The sequence below is a fragment of the Carassius auratus genome, chromosome 31 (assembly GCF_003368295.1).
Source record: "Carassius auratus strain Wakin chromosome 31, ASM336829v1, whole genome shotgun sequence".
In the NCBI taxonomy this organism is placed as follows: Eukaryota; Metazoa; Chordata; class Actinopteri; order Cypriniformes; family Cyprinidae; genus Carassius; species Carassius auratus.
In genome coordinates, this window is record NC_039273.1 from 1,623,840 (window position 1) to 1,639,956 (window position 16,117).

The 16,117-nt window shown below is 36.5% G+C and overlaps 2 pseudogenes; both read right to left on the minus strand.

Annotated features, from left to right (window-relative positions):
• Positions 1–8,886: 8,886 nt before the first annotated feature.
• On the minus strand, positions 8,887–15,905 carry LOC113050174 (uncharacterized protein C6orf106 homolog; annotated as a pseudogene).
• Positions 15,906–16,103: 198 nt separating this feature from the next.
• The window catches only part of LOC113051157 (protein phosphatase 1 regulatory inhibitor subunit 16B-like), a 23,671-nt pseudogene continuing 23,657 nt past the window's right edge, over positions 16,104–16,117 (minus strand).

Below are 16,117 nucleotides of genomic sequence, written 5' to 3' on the forward strand. Positions count from 1 at the left end.
CGTTACTTTTGAATTTTCTCTAAAGCTTCACAGACAAAGTACAACTAAATTATTTCAGATTTTTTTTTTAGAAAGTTCTGACTTTGAATTAATGTTCTATTGTCATTACTGGAAGAATATTTGTTCATAACATTCAGAGAACTTTGCCAGAATGTACAATATGTCTAAAACTGTTAACTAGTCATATAAACTACAAACTACAAAAAAATTGCTTTTCCCATCTTACATACAGATAAAATACACTAAGCAGTAATATATTGTTTCCCATGAAAGTGAATTGATAGGAGGTATCCAGTCAGACTTACCTGTCCAGGTGAAGACAGTGTTGGAGGTCCGATCAGGAAGGCCTCTGCTTGTTTCCTTTGGTTTCTGCTCATTTCTCTAATTCTAGGCCTACTACAGACTCAACAGGGAACACGACAAGCTGGAATTGTGGAGTGCCACATTACTAACCTCAATGACTAATACTGCTTGTGACAAGTGTGTGTGTGTGTGTGAGAGAGAGAGAGAGTGAGTGCACCTGATGTGGGTGTGCGCAAGACTTCAAGTAAGAGTTGCTGAAGGAAAGCTTGCTTCATTGACTCCCATTGCACCTTTATACACAGGCCTTATTAAACTGTGTAAACATTGTCTCAGTGCTTCATTCCCAGCCTGAAGGCGTTTGACATGCCAGTCTGTTGTTGTGGACAGCTTACCCCCACCCTCACAGAAAGAAAGACACAGTTACTAGAGGAACTGTCTGATTAAATGTCCGACATCCAGTTTTGAATCTTAAATGACAACAGTTTTGAGAAATATGAGAGGGCAAGCTGGCTTAGTTGTCTTGCAAATTTTTATTCAGTTTCAGTCTGTAGTTTTTATTTTAATGTGGTATGTGCAAAATATCATATAACCAAAGGAAATTAATTATTTAAATTATAATCATTTTATAGAATAAGTTGCTAAATAAATTCAGATTATATACAAATTGTCTAAAATAAAAAATGTCACCTCACAAAAAAAAGGAAACACACACACACACACACACACACACACACACACACACACACACAATAATGCTTCTTTATGATAAATATAGTTACTTTTAATGGTAATTAAAATCATGGAATTCAACCAATAACTAAATGAACAGAAACACAGTTTTTGCATTAAATAAATAAACTAAAAATAAAACATGTTAAGAAGATTCACATGTATAAAAATACATGGCTTCTTTTATTTTTATATTTATCTATGTGCAGATGTTATGATACAGATATATCCCTGTTCAATGCGTTTCTCTTGGTAACAAACTATGATGCAAACACAAGTTAATTTCCAGATATTTCTGAGAGTTTGTGCGTCAATGTACTGATGATACGTCTGCAAGCACACAGCATGCCAAAATGTTTGCACAGTAAAACAGACACACCAATGCAAACCACACACGCACACAAACTTAATATGGACTTTATTGATAATAGAAAATAATGATGACGAGTGTGCCAAAGAAAGACTGGATATCAGACCATCATTTTACATGCTGTTCCACAGACTTCTTCAGAAAAACCTGATAATTTGTCCTTATATTTTATATTGTAAAAAATGTTTCTGTGAAGAAACCTCCAAATGCATCAAGATAAAATAAACTTACACTGTAAATGTATACTGTTTAAAGGATGTTTAGGTACTTTTTAAAAAACAATAATATAATTTTTATGATGATTCCAAATGCTGCATAATATCATCCCTGAATATCTATAACATTTCAACACAGGTTTGGCAACTGCTAAGATAAGTTGTGGAATGTCTTGCTCCAAACAAAGGTTTACTTTGCGCTCCTTCTCTGTATTTTTGTTTGTCTAGCACATTTCCCAGAGGGGGTTCATTTGCATGGCAGTTAGAAAAACCACAGGTTTAAGATGCACTCTTTTCACCATCTTACTTTGAAACAACTTTCTCATGCACAATATAACCATTTACGGACAGAAAGGTTACTGCCAAAGGTGTCCGTTTATGATGAAGTTCAGTTGAGCCATTTGTCAGAACGTGCACACCTAGAACTCACTCGATGCTGTCAATGGCTCATTGTGAAAGAGACTGTGCACATGAAACCCAGAGTTTGAGTTGGGTTCAATCCATAATCCATCAGCCTTCTCCATGATGGATGTTGAAAGCATTAGGAATAGTGCCTTTTGGGCATAAGTTTATTCATGTTTAGATGTACCCTCCTAAAAGGCTGTCAATTAGGAAGTGTTGATTAGTACAAATATTCTTTGAAACCTAAAATTAGCAAACCAAAGGTGTTATGAGACGAACAAAATGCTGTAGTGACGTTGCGCAAAGTGCAAGTTAGTAATGACAAGAGTTTATTTTCTAGTGAAGTGAAGAAGCTAAAAGAAAATTAAGAGTTCTGCTGCAAGTAATGAAGAATATCTGTTGTGGTATTTATTCTGGATTTTTCCAGGAAGACATTTTGTAACGACTAAACTCTCAAAATGTGACAATGACTATACGATTAAAATGTGAGGATGACAAATATGCTAGAAAATATTTGTGTAGATTCGTTTTTTCCCCCATTTAATTTTAATCCAGTATTTCACTAGAAATTTACTTTATGGGCAGATTTCAAAAACAAATTACAGTCATGGACAAAAATATTGGCACCCTTGGTAAATATAATCGAAGAAGGCTGTGAAAATTAATCTGCATTGTTAATCCTTTTGATCTTTTATTAAACAAATTCACAAAACTCTAACCCTTTCATTTGATAATAAGAATTTAAAATGGGGAGAAAAAATCATTATGAAATAAATGTTTTTCTCTAATTACACATTGGCCACAATTAACAGCACCCTTTTAATCAATACTTTTTGAAACCTTCATTTGTCAGTTTAACAGCTCTAAATGTTCTCCTATAATGCCTGATGAGGTTAGAAAACACCTGATAAGAGATCAGAGACCATTCCTTCATCCAGAATCACTCCAGACCCTTTAGATTCCCAGCTCCATGTTGGTGCTTCTCCTCTTCAGTTCACTCCTCTTATTTTCTATAGGGTTCAGGTCAGAGGACTGGAATGTAGCAGAAGCTTGGTTTTGTGCCCAGTGACCCATTTTTGTGTTGTTTTTGAGGTTTGTGTTATAGGATTGTTGTACGGTTGGAAGATCTAAACATGGCCCATTATACGATTTCTAACAGAGCAAGTCACTTTTTGATTCTTTTATCTATTGGTTTTTGATAGAATATATTTGATAGAATAGGATAATTTTTCTTATAAACCTTCCAAACAACATGTGTCGATGTAGATTCTGTTTGACCAAGGTTTTCTGACCCCAAGATTAAACTATTTTCTGCAGTTCTCCAGCTGTGATCCTTGGAGAGTCTTTAGCCAGTCAAACTCTCCTTCTCACCGTGCATTAAGACGATATAGACACACGTTCTCTTCCAGGCAGTTTCATAACATTTTCTGTTGATTGGAAATTATTAATTATCTTTTGCTGCACCTCAGAAATATATTCTTTGTTTTTTCTCATTGTGATGGATGATTAAGGGAACTTGGGCTTTGTTTTACCTCCTCTTTATATTTCTGTGAAACAGGAAGCCATGGCTAGATAATTTCATGTTCATAATCACCCTGGAGTGCTCAAAATTGTGAATATGAATGGGAATATACTTCAGAAATATGTTACTCAGAAGAATTTCTAGGTGTGCCAATAACTGTGTCCAACGTTAATTGAGAAAAACATTCATTTCATAATGATATTTCCCCCCATTTTAAATTCTTAATATCCAATGGAAGTTTAGATTTTTGTGAATTTTTTTTTTAATTTTTATAAAAGAGAATTAACAATGCAGATTAATTTTCACAGCCTCCTATGAACATATTTACCAAGGGTGCCGATATTTTTGGCCATGACTGTATATACTGACAAACATCAGGGTAAGACTTGACTGTGAACTTTATCAGGGACCAGGGTAGTTTCCTTTCTTGGTTTTCCTGGATTTCTACATTGATTTCAGGAGGAAACATTAATGTTTACTGAAAAATTATAGGCATGATTAAACAATTTTCTAGTTTTTAATGTGTTTGATCATCCTTGACCTTCATCTGAGCATTCAGTTAGTTCAAAAAGGCAAGAAACTTTATGATTATTAAACATTGTGCAGATGTTATCACTAGCATACAAGGCACTTTGCACGTTGTTGCTATAACTACGCAAATTATAATATTGGATTGAAAAGCAAACACATTAGCCTGCCTAATTAAAATAACAGATAATTATAAAATGTTTCCTAGGTAGAGGGTTAAACGAAACTAAAACGGGCTGCTACAGATACTTACGTGAGTCATGCACAATAATGGGATCACCTGAGGTGAGGAGGAACTATCTGGAAGTGGTTGGCCTAAATGTAAAAACTTTAGAAGATGCACTATAATATATAGCAAAATAAACTAAAAAATATTAGATTACGTAGCCTACGTCAGAACGCGTAACAGTAACCACTCGAGTGCTTTCCATGGTTATCTCTATTAGACATTTTATCACAAGACATAAATGCATTCATTGATAATTTATTACTTTATTCTAAATGTACATAAGTTCATAAAACTAGTTTGTAAAACTATGCTAGGATTTAAAACCTAACAAACTGTAGATTCTTTTAAAAGCGTCATAGGATGCCCATTTTCCACAAGTTGATATGATTCTTTAGGGTTTTAATGGAATGTCTATAACATAGTTTGGTTAAAATTTCTCAATGGAAGTGTGAAAAAATTTTTTTTTTTACCCCATCAACAACAGCTCTTTTCAGTGCAAGCCGTTTTGTAGCATTTTCCTTTAAATGTTAATGAGCTCTGCTGACCCCGCCCCTCTCTTCTGAGCAGCTCTCTGAGAGACTGTTTACTTTAGCCACATCATGAAACTTGCAAATTATTAGGAAAGGCAATTTGCAAAGGTTCATTACACAAAAAAGGGGGGGGGGGGGGGGTATTCCCTTCAGAAACAAATGTAATCCACTGCGTCTTCAGTGACTCAGGTGTTGGGAGTAAATGAAGACTGAAATGTTCATTATTACATCTAACAATAGAACACCTCAATCGCTTAGGAGACATTATTGCCTACACCTGCTCCAGAAACAATGGCAGACTGATGACAGTCACTCAGTCCAGTCTGTGCTGAAACGCTACTGTCAATCAAACTATAGTGGGAGGGGATTGTCTGTGTTCATACAGACCCTCTCATAGTACTTTATTAAGACAATCTCTGCTAAAACTATTAGATGCCATTTTGGAATTCAACACAGGTGAAAACAAAACGCGTCAAGCAGTTTTTATAGTGTCCTAAAGATCCTAGATTGCTTTCATTTTCACAATTTGCACGTTTCAAACCTGTTTTACATAATTTTTATCTACTTTTTTTCAGTCATTTCAGAAAGCCGGTTGAATGACGTTCATCAGCTGACCAGTCACCTGACTATGGTCTATACAAGTAAAGTGGGACACTTAAGCATTGACCTACCGCGCTGATGATGGGTATTGTTCATCATGCTAGTATTTTTAAAAACAACCCCATAAAGGTTCCAGTTTTACCGGTATTTGTCTTACCTACAGGTATCTTAAAATGTATAGATCTGCACTCAAGCAGCCCATGGAAAAGTCTTTGCAGTCGGTTAGAAATGGTCACAGTCCAGTGCTGATATCAGTGTAATCAAACTGCTATTGCACACAGACACAATTTTAAACCCAAACCAGCATGTAAACGACTAAACTGACCATCATATAACCGTAAAGTCACCTGGCTTGTATAATTTATCAGCCTTTTCTGTATCACTATACACTCAGCTCTTAGGAATAAGATATTAGCCCTTCGAAACTGCCTGACAGGTTTACTTACCATACCAACAAACTATTACACCCAACTGTGTAAATACCAAGTCTAAATTTGTTGTTTACCCCTCGCACTACAGAAGCATTATGAAAATGCACAGTCCTGGATGGTATATACCCTGCAGTGTTAAAGTAAGTTGTTCTGGTGAAATACACTGATGACAATACCCTGTAGTCTGAAGTCTGAAACTTCCTTGTTTGCAGTTGTCACCTTGGTACATGAGGTTTAAGTGACACCAGGAAAAATTGGAAATAGGGGGTTAGGGAAATGGCATAAAATCTATTAAAACTTTTCCACACCAGGAAACACTTGCTGATAGTTAAACAAAATGCTCAAGGCTCATTTGACTTAAATCAGTGTTTTTATACAAGACCCCATTAACATCAGCTTAATACCACAGAATTTGCCTGCCGCTTTAACTCCCACAGCCCACACAAGTACTTGTGAGTTTTGGGGAAGAGCAGCTGTCAAATCAAGAGGAAATACTTTGCATTTATTTAAGGTCCTTCTATGATCTTACATGTTTGTCAGGTGGGTAATAATATAATAGTGCCGAGGCAAGTTGCACAAGACCTGAGATGTGAGCAAATATTTGCCTAGATATGGTCTCCTCAGCGCAGATCAACACATCCATCTATGTGTAATTAGTTTAAACAAGGTTATATTGTTCCTGAAAGGCCATAGAACATCGGGCTTGTGCTGGAATTCAGTTTATGATGAGAAATAGACATGATTTTGGTCGTAAAAATATACTCTTCACTAGTGAAATTCAGTTGCATTCATTTGCATTTACTGGAGAGTCTTTAAATGAGTTGAAGTCAGTTAAAGATGTCAGAACCTCGTGGTTTATCATATCAAAATATTCCAAGTGGTTATTTTAAATAGCACATTTTAAGCAAAATGCTTCACAAAATAAGTTTGATTGATTTTACGGTATTGTGACTCAGTAGTTGTAAAAGTTAGTTTGAACATGTCCAGAGTTAATGCGCTGAACAACACATGTGGTTTCTGTAGTAGGACACCTGGGTGAACCTGAGGAAAACTGACTTCATATTTCCTTTGAAAATCACCAGAATTTAAGTGGATTAAAAATACAGAGACTCCAAATGTGATGAAGAAAAGTGAAGCTAGTTGCACAGACAAATATCCTGCATTTGAGCACAGGTATTGACATTCATACTTTTGGTGCCAGTACTCAAGTTCTTTGCAGTGAATGGGTGCCGTCAGAATGAGAGTCCAAACAGCTTGTAAAAACATCACAATAATCCACACTACTCCAGTTGATCAATTAACAACTTTGTGAAAATAAAACAAGTTTTAACCATCGCTTCTGGCAAAAATTTGAGTGCATAATATCACTTAATAATATCCCTTATCCAAGTAAAAAAAGTCACCTTGCCTCAGGAGAGAAATATGCACACATCAAGCATGGTTTACTAGCCAAAATATTCAGACACAGTTCTAAACAAAGAAATTTGATTTCTGAATTTTGATTTGGGAGGACAACAGGAGACACTGGAAGAAACATTATTACGAGCTATTATGGCCAGAAGTAGTTTAAATTTAAAATGCACTGATGGATTTGATTATTACAAATATGCATAAGAAAAAAAATAAACAAATACTTCACAAGATGTTAATTGATGGACTGGAGTGGTGTGGATTATTGTGATGTTTTTATCAGCTGTTTGGATCCTCATTCTGACGGCACCCATTCACTGTAGTGTAGAGGATCCACTGGTGAGCAAGTGATGGGATGCTACATAATCTATTCCCACGAAGACACAAACTCATCTACATCTTGCATGGTTAGAGTTTTAGCAAATGTTCTTTTTTGGGTGAACTATTCCTTTAAATGTTGAAGGTCAACAAAAATGTTGAAGGTCATATTTCAAGGTAAAAGGTTAACAAAAGGCCAGATGCTTATGATTTTCTCTGGGAACTGAATTAACAAATCACACTGCTCATGTATACTTCATGCAAAACACAAGATGACAGAACTGTTTGTTTCAGTGTTAATTTAATCATACAAATGTTCAATTATACATACAGGAAAAGTCTTTTCATATTTTCTCTTATTCACTGTGCTATCATAGGACTCAGCAAACTCTCCACTCAATCATACACCATGACACGGTGCAGAAAAACCTAACACATCTAACAGAAAAAAAAAAATCAGAAAAAAGACAATAATTCAAGAATGAATCAATCACACTTCTTACATGCATAAGCAACACCAAAAAAACAAAAAAACAGTGTAATTATAAATCGGAAGGAGGCTGTGATGAGGACATTCACTAAGAACAGCTCAAAGGAAGACCTGACCGATGAAGCGATGGCATCATCCAATGAGCTGTTTATTGGCCGAGCACTAGGCGAAATGTCAGTTTACTTCTGTCCTAACGTCAACATAAAACAGCGACCAGTTTCAGAACATGAACGTCTTTTATGCTTCAACTGTGAGTGCAACTTTTTGGAATATGGAAGGGACTGTCCCTTAAAACACTGCATAGATCATTTGCAATGTAAAACTGAAGCCACAGCATTTCTAAAACGCAATGTTGGTATCGTTAATGGCGAAATTTTCAAGCTGCATAGAACTGGGGGAAACGGAAAAGAATTGCCTGACGTGTTAAATTTAACAAGACATGCTGACACTAATCTCTATTGTCTTGACATAAAGGTCAATTTGGGCTCCTTGATTTGCATACTGCTTGAGGATAGCAGCTAATTTGTTTAAACGCTTTCATCTTCACGACCTAATGTTTATCTCAGTAAATACACCAATAGAGAAAAACATTATAGGAGACTTATTAATGTTTTGTTTTGTTTATGTCTTATAAATTGCCAAACCATTGCAGCAAAACAGAAAATAGTGAGCATTTCAGATATATTTAGCGAGATATAAACATCCAAGAGGCTTTCCATCATACCAAACACAGAGGCACGATTATTTTCAAATCAAATCAATTCTACAAAACTCTTTTATGCATTAAAATATTACTTGGAGCGTTCCAGCTTGAAATCTGCCATTTAAACATTTAGCAACAACTCAAGAATACAAATTAAAAAGGATATTTTTGGTTAAATGCAAATGCTACCAAAGAAAATAAATGGTATCTTATTAAGAAAAAAAAACAAAAAAAACAAGTGTTTAGGGAAATGCCATTACAATGGAAGTAGTGCACTTGCCACAGACTTCAATTCTAGGCACATACATGTCGATACATTTTCAGGTAGAGAGGTACAAATCCAAATTATTTCCTGTTACAGATGACATACACTTGCATTTAACCCAAAATATTCCTTTAAAATGAACTCATTCTCACACTTTCCCCTCATTAAACCACCCTCGGCTCATTTAAAACAGCTTAATACCATCGTAGGTCTAGGTGAATGACATATGTATGGTTGGGAAACTCTATCAGTGACGTGCTTGTGAACTTTTAAGTCAGTAAACGAGGGAACCAAAGCCACATCTGCTTGCTATCATCTCTGATGGACCGAGTCATTATGAGTGGAAACCAACATCAGCACTCAGGAACTGCAGGACAACATCAATGTAAACGAATAAGATAACAGCAACAAGATCTCTGACGACAGCTAGGACTTGACCTGTGGTGGCAGTACAGATGCATAATTCAATATAATGAGACCTAATGTGCTCATGTACGCTGTACAGGTTGCTGAGCTTTTTTTCTCTCTTTTTGACTGAATCCAGAGAACAGTTTTGTATTAACAATTACAAGTGGCTGGCAGAGGACCATATGAAAGCAATTACACAATTTAAAGTATGCACACTGACCTTTTTCCTCAAAACTGTTCAGTTTATGAAGAAAAAGTCAGAGAACATTGATGAAAAATTATAAAACTACTTGACAGGCATTAATTCTTTGTTGATGGCTTTTGTGCATGGCTGAAACACTCAGTTGCACACATACTGAGGTGACCACTGCAACACCTGTCAAGAATAAACCCCAGTAATATTTCACTGCAAAACCAAAAGGAAATATACTTTGCGTAAAGGAAAGAAAGCCAGTTTTTAGGACTTTGATTTCCTTTGTTGTGATATTTTTATGGTAATTAATAATTTGATGCAAAGTGAAATCTATTTTTTGCCATATGTTAATTGGTTGCATTTAAATTAGGCTTACAAAAAAATTGTGCAATTGTAAAATTCTATACAAAAATGTAAACAATGTGAGAACATTGAATCTGAAAAGTTAAATGCCCAGTTTTATTACAGTAATGAAAATGAATAGGGAAAATGTGCTTAATTATCATGAGGCAAAATATCAACAAAAAAAAATCCAAAAAACATACTCTTTTCTTTACGCAAAATATACATTTCTTCTGCTTTCCTATTGATTTTGGTGTGAAACATGACATTCATCTATCAGTCTTGCCTCAGTTTCTCTTGTGCAGTCGTGCACTCACTCACACATCTGAATTTCCTGCTGTAATGTGAAGTTACGGATCAAAAAACGGTGTATTTTTCATTAGATCTCTGTAGAATTTCTAGCACTCATCTAAATCTAGCATTCACACATGCTTAACTCAGGTGTTGGTTCAATATTGATTTGGAGCCAAACAGATTTGTCCACACATTGATGTGATGTTGTGATGCGTCGGGGGAGAGGGAGGGTCACCAAGTCTTTAGAGTAAATCTCTTCCTCCTCTCACTGAACCCTAGCAAAGGGCAAAAGCAGCAGCTCTGATGAGCTACTCGACGGTTTCTGTATCTTAAGACTGTCCAAACGGGAAGGGTCCATTAATGCCCTGGGAAGAAACAGAAACAACGAGATAAAACTCTAATGTTGAAGACCACTTGTAAATATACGTCCTGAAGAAAACGTAAATGGTGCTTGACCATTCAAAACTTATTTTAAGTGATTGCATATACCCTTAATATAAATATCTCCAAGTTTCTGGCTCAAGTCCCTCCTTCAGTGTAAGTCTTTGTGATTCATATTATTATTGCCACATTGATTAATTAAGGGTTATTTCAAATATTAGCAATGAATGAGTAACAACTGTATCAACACCCAATTTTATACAAATATTTGGCCTGCAGGTGTTGTTAAAGAAAATATTCTGTAACTTAATGTTACACTGGAAATATATTTACACTATGGGTTTACGGTTAGCAGTCTGAGATTTCAACAATGACTTCATTAACTGGTTAATAACATTTAGCTCACATGCTAGCATGGAACTCCATCTTGTGGCCGAGAGGCAAAGTTTAACTCAGTTAAGGGCATATTAAACAGCCTCTAGATTGAGATACACAAACGCAAACCCTGACGTTAACATGAACACATCAAAGCCAAATTCAGAATGAAACTTCTACATGGGGCAGGGAGATAAAATGCCTTTTCTTTATTTTTTTTTAGCCTTTTGACATATACATCTCAATAGCAGTTTATTAAATAGTTTAAAGGGTGTTTTTGTAAATCAGAAAACAAACCAAACAGCCAATGTGTAGATGAGTTTGTTTCATTATTGGAATCGATTCATCACTTCATCACCAGTGGATCCTCTGCAGTGAATGGCTGAAGCATCATGGACTCACATTTGGGCAGAGGAACACCTTAATGATGGATCTGTTTCTTATAAACACACAGCTTTTCATTTCACAAGATGTTAACTGGTGGACCGGAGGGGTGTGGATTACTTGTGGTTGTACTTGTGCTGTTTGGACATTCATTCTGACGGCACCCATTCACTGCAGAGGATCCATTGCGGAGTAAGAGGTATAATGCTACATTTCTCCAAATCCATTCCTATAAACAAAAACTCATCTACATTTTGGATGGCCTGAGGATGAGTAAATAATAATCAGCAAATTTTCATTTCTGTATGATCTATTCCTTTAACTATTTTGATGCATTAGAAACAAAGTTATAATAATATAGTTCTAATTCAACCACACAGGTCACAAGTCAGCAATAATGTGCATGGAATCTGCATGGAAATTTAGTACAGGTTTTTCCAGTATTGCAAAATGCTGTTGTGAGGGTTTAGGAACTATTCTATTTCAATCAATCAATTCTTAAGAATCGTCTGTGCATAATCACTCAAAAATGTTGTGGAATTCATCACTCGAATGAATATTGCTATTTATTACCATATTAGTGCATATAAAGAAAACTAAAACAGATAACTAATTCATTAAACGTTGCATATGCTTACAGGCTTTTGAGTCAAAATAATGTATAAAATAAAAATAAAAAAAGATATTTATTGAATCATCAGAAGGCTGAAACTCTTTTAGCTGTATCTCCCAGCCCCAGCTGTATCACGTGTGTGGAATGAGGAAAGGTGTAACCAAACACAGCGAGTCATCACAATGTGCTTTTCTTTGGTCAAATGTCACAAAACAGGACAGAGAAAAAAGGTGACGCACTTTTGTAATGTGACCTTCACGTGAGCACATTGAGAAGTTTCCAGTGTAGACTTCTTGCATGAAAGGAAGATTTTCAGAAAGTATTGAAAAGACCTGCGGAGTTCTTGGTTTTCTAAACCTCTTCACTTACCTTTGGAAAAAGCCCCTCAATCATGAACATTTGTATTAGGATCACAGATCTTGACTTGTCACCACAGTAGTCAAAATGTTTTTAAGTCTCGGTTACACTTTAGTTATCATTTGTTATTATCATGCTAATCTTCTTTCAACTCAATGAAATACTCCAAATGGCATACATACCTGGCTGTAAGTCACTACTGAAAAGTTGTTTTGGAGACCATTTGGTGTAATATTTACAGAGGTGTGATTGAGTCCATTTTGATCTTGCTGAATGGAGTCCAGAGGGGCCTCCCAGTGGCCCCCGGGGTCTTTTAGATGATCCTCATTGGTGTCCTGCTTGTTCTTCTGTGGTGAGGCGAAAGGGTTGAAGTCTCCCTCCAGACTGCGGTGGGGTTGCGTGTTGAACTCTGTCTCGAAGGAGGATAACTGCTGTGTGACGCCCAGCAGGCCTCCTTCTTCCACACTCAAGATCACCCAGATCACATCTGCACAGCAAGGGGAAAGAGGTGAGCCACGTGTCCTCCATTCACAAAAGTTGGTTGCAGAACTCAGAACATGCAGAACTAATGGCATACTACTATACTAACTGTACTATTTTAGTATGCAGTAGGGAGGAAGAAAATTATGTGTGGTTGGATTAACTTCAGGATTTGTAAATGACCAAAGTTATAATTTTTGAGTGAACTATTTCTTTAAAATATTTGTCATTGCATAACGTTTTGCATATTAATATTTATTGAACTAATTACTAGTACTAATACTAATTTGCTTCATTTTTACTCACCTTTACATCGGACCAGAGTTGTAGAAATGTAGCACTGCATCACTTGCTCACTGATGGATCCTCTGCAGTGAATGGGTGCCATCAGAAAGAGAGTTCAAACAGCTGATAAAAACATCACTACAATCCACAGTCCAACACTTAATGCTATGTGAGATGAAAAGAATCATCTTTGTTAGAAACAAATCCATCATTATGGCGTTTTAACTTTAAACCATTGCATCTGGATAAATTTGAGTCGATAATCCATAATAACACTTTCTCCGGTGAAAAGATAATCCCCTGTTGTCTCCTCAAATCAAAATACACAGACATATTTGTTTAGAACAGTTTTCGCTTGATAACAGTGCTTGATTTGTGCATATATCTCTCCTGATTCAGACGAGACAACTTTTTCACTGGAGAAAGCAACTTTATAGACTAAGAACTAAACCATAACATCAACTTATTATAAACAAAAACTTTTGGCTTCACAAGATGTTAACTGATGGACTGGAGTGGTGTGGATTATTGTGATGTTTTTATCAGCTGTTTGGACTCTCTTTCTGATGGCACCCATTCACTGCAGGGGAACCACTGGTTAGCAAATGATGTAATGCTACATTTCTTCAAATCTGCTCTGATGAAGAAAAAAACTCATCTACTTCATGAATGACCTGAGGGTAAGTACATTTTCAGCTATTTTTATTTTAATCCTTTTATATAGTTATTTCATAGCCTAATTTCTTGAAAACATTGACCGGTACTTCATCGCTTGCGTCTCACCTCCGTAGAAGAGTCCAGTGGCAGTGCACATTCTCCACTGGCCCTGGTACATGCCAGGAATGGCTGGACTGCGCATCTGCACGCTCACGTCTGAGATCTCCTGTGGATCCAGGGACCGCACCATCACCATGTTCACATGGCCAAACTGATCCCCGCCAACATACTTCAAACACACACCTGGGGGCCATGACTCTGCACCTGTAATAACAACAGAAACAACACTGAAGTTTGACCGAACAAGGGATTTAATGTGATGTGGCTAGATCCTCAATCCTTAAGAGAAGCAAAACTATTATTGACATTCTGATATCAGTAAGTTTTAGGAAATATAACTCTATAATGCATATCATTGTGAATAACAATCTGTTAGAGCATCAGCCTCTTCATATTTACAATCAGAGTGAGAAAACATTCACCTGTGTTCTGTATCCTCCACGTCTTTGTGAACTGTGTGTCAGGAGGAACAGACTCCCCCTCTCCAATCGTCACATCTTCCACAAAAGACATTGACGGCGTGTTGATGTTTGGACTCTCAAAGTCATAATATGCACCAATAGCTGCTTGTAGGTTCCTGATAAGACAAGAAATGTATGAAAAGCAGATTAAACATCAGTCAATAGTTAATATGAAATTGATGCCAACAAACATGTAGCTTACATTTATGCATTTGGCAAACTTTATCCAGTGACTTTACAACAGAGGAACATAAGCAATCTGTCACAGAGCTAACAAGATTCATGATGACCAACAGGTTTATTATAAAGCTAAACTAGAAGCCTGACATACAGTTTGTGTCAATCCTAAATCTTAAAAATAACATAATGCATCACAGTACTAATTATATACTCATTTTTTTTTTGGCATATATAACATATAAATGGTTCATATTACGCTCAGAAATAAATAGACAATATAAATAACTCTCTCTCACACAAAATAATAACAGTACATTTAAAATGGTTTAGAGTTCCACCTTTCCATCTTTGTTTTAAAATATTTAAGTTTATACATACAAAAAAAAAAAAGGTTTGAAATGCATTAAGCAAATAAACAGCCCAGAAATTAAAGTAATGTTCAATAGAAAAGAAGAGAGGGATAAGCTTCTCGGATGAAAGTACACTGGTGCATTACGTAACTCTGAAGAAAACTTTACACTAGTCATCACGTCAAAAAAAAAATAAAAAAAAAAAAAAAAATAGTATGCTGTTTATTACAAATAAAACTAATCTATTTCTATCGTTAGGCAACATAGCATTTTTGAAGAGTCGTGACTGAACAGCATTGAACACTCACTGCCTGTGTCTCAAAACATTTGCGAGCCCCTACGTAGACAGCATTTTGAATCCACGATCCGAGTTCGCAGCATTTCGAGTTAGAAAACCTCCAAAATGCTGCTTAGATAGGGAACGTAAAAGGTTTTGAAACACAACCACTACTATAGCAAGTCACTAGCACAAAACAAGCTAACGTTAACATGTTTGATAACTGACATAAATAAGACAGACCGAGTTGTTTAAAAACATGTTTTAGAAAAAGTAAATGTATTGCTTTAATTGCTTGAATGTCTAAAATACTACTTTCTGTAGGTCATGTGAGCCGAAACGTTACAGTGGCTGTCTATGTAAACAGCCAATTAGCTATAGCTTGTTGTGTTATTCGCTTCAGATCCAATTGAACTCCACTGGGCTCATGACAGCTGTCCTAGCGATGTTATTTTTAACATGCAAGATATTTTAAAGCAAGAAATCGCAGTGGTCAACTCTTATGCTTGGGATTCAGGAGTAGGCCGCGGCCGAGTCCCCGGACTCACCAGTTGGTCATGTCAGGAAGAAGGCGCAGCCCGCCGGGTTGAGCTGGAAGCCAGCAGCCTCTGGAACTCCGAGATGAGGACATCTTTATCCGTGGTGCCCATGCAGCTGAATTTTTGCATGAGCTCCGGATCCAGGTCTTGTCCATGCCCTCCATTGAGCATTGCGGCCTTCCCGGGGATAAAATTTTTAATTGAGTCCGAGGCCTTCTCCAGTCATAACAAGCGACCCGATAACAAGCTCAGTACGCATGGCTGCGGGCGGGGTGCGGAATGACGTCACATGCGACGTAACTATGGTGCGGGGGAACGTCAGCTGTTGCTATTCGACTGTTGCTGCGCCCAGTGTGCCTAAATTACGCCTTTTAAA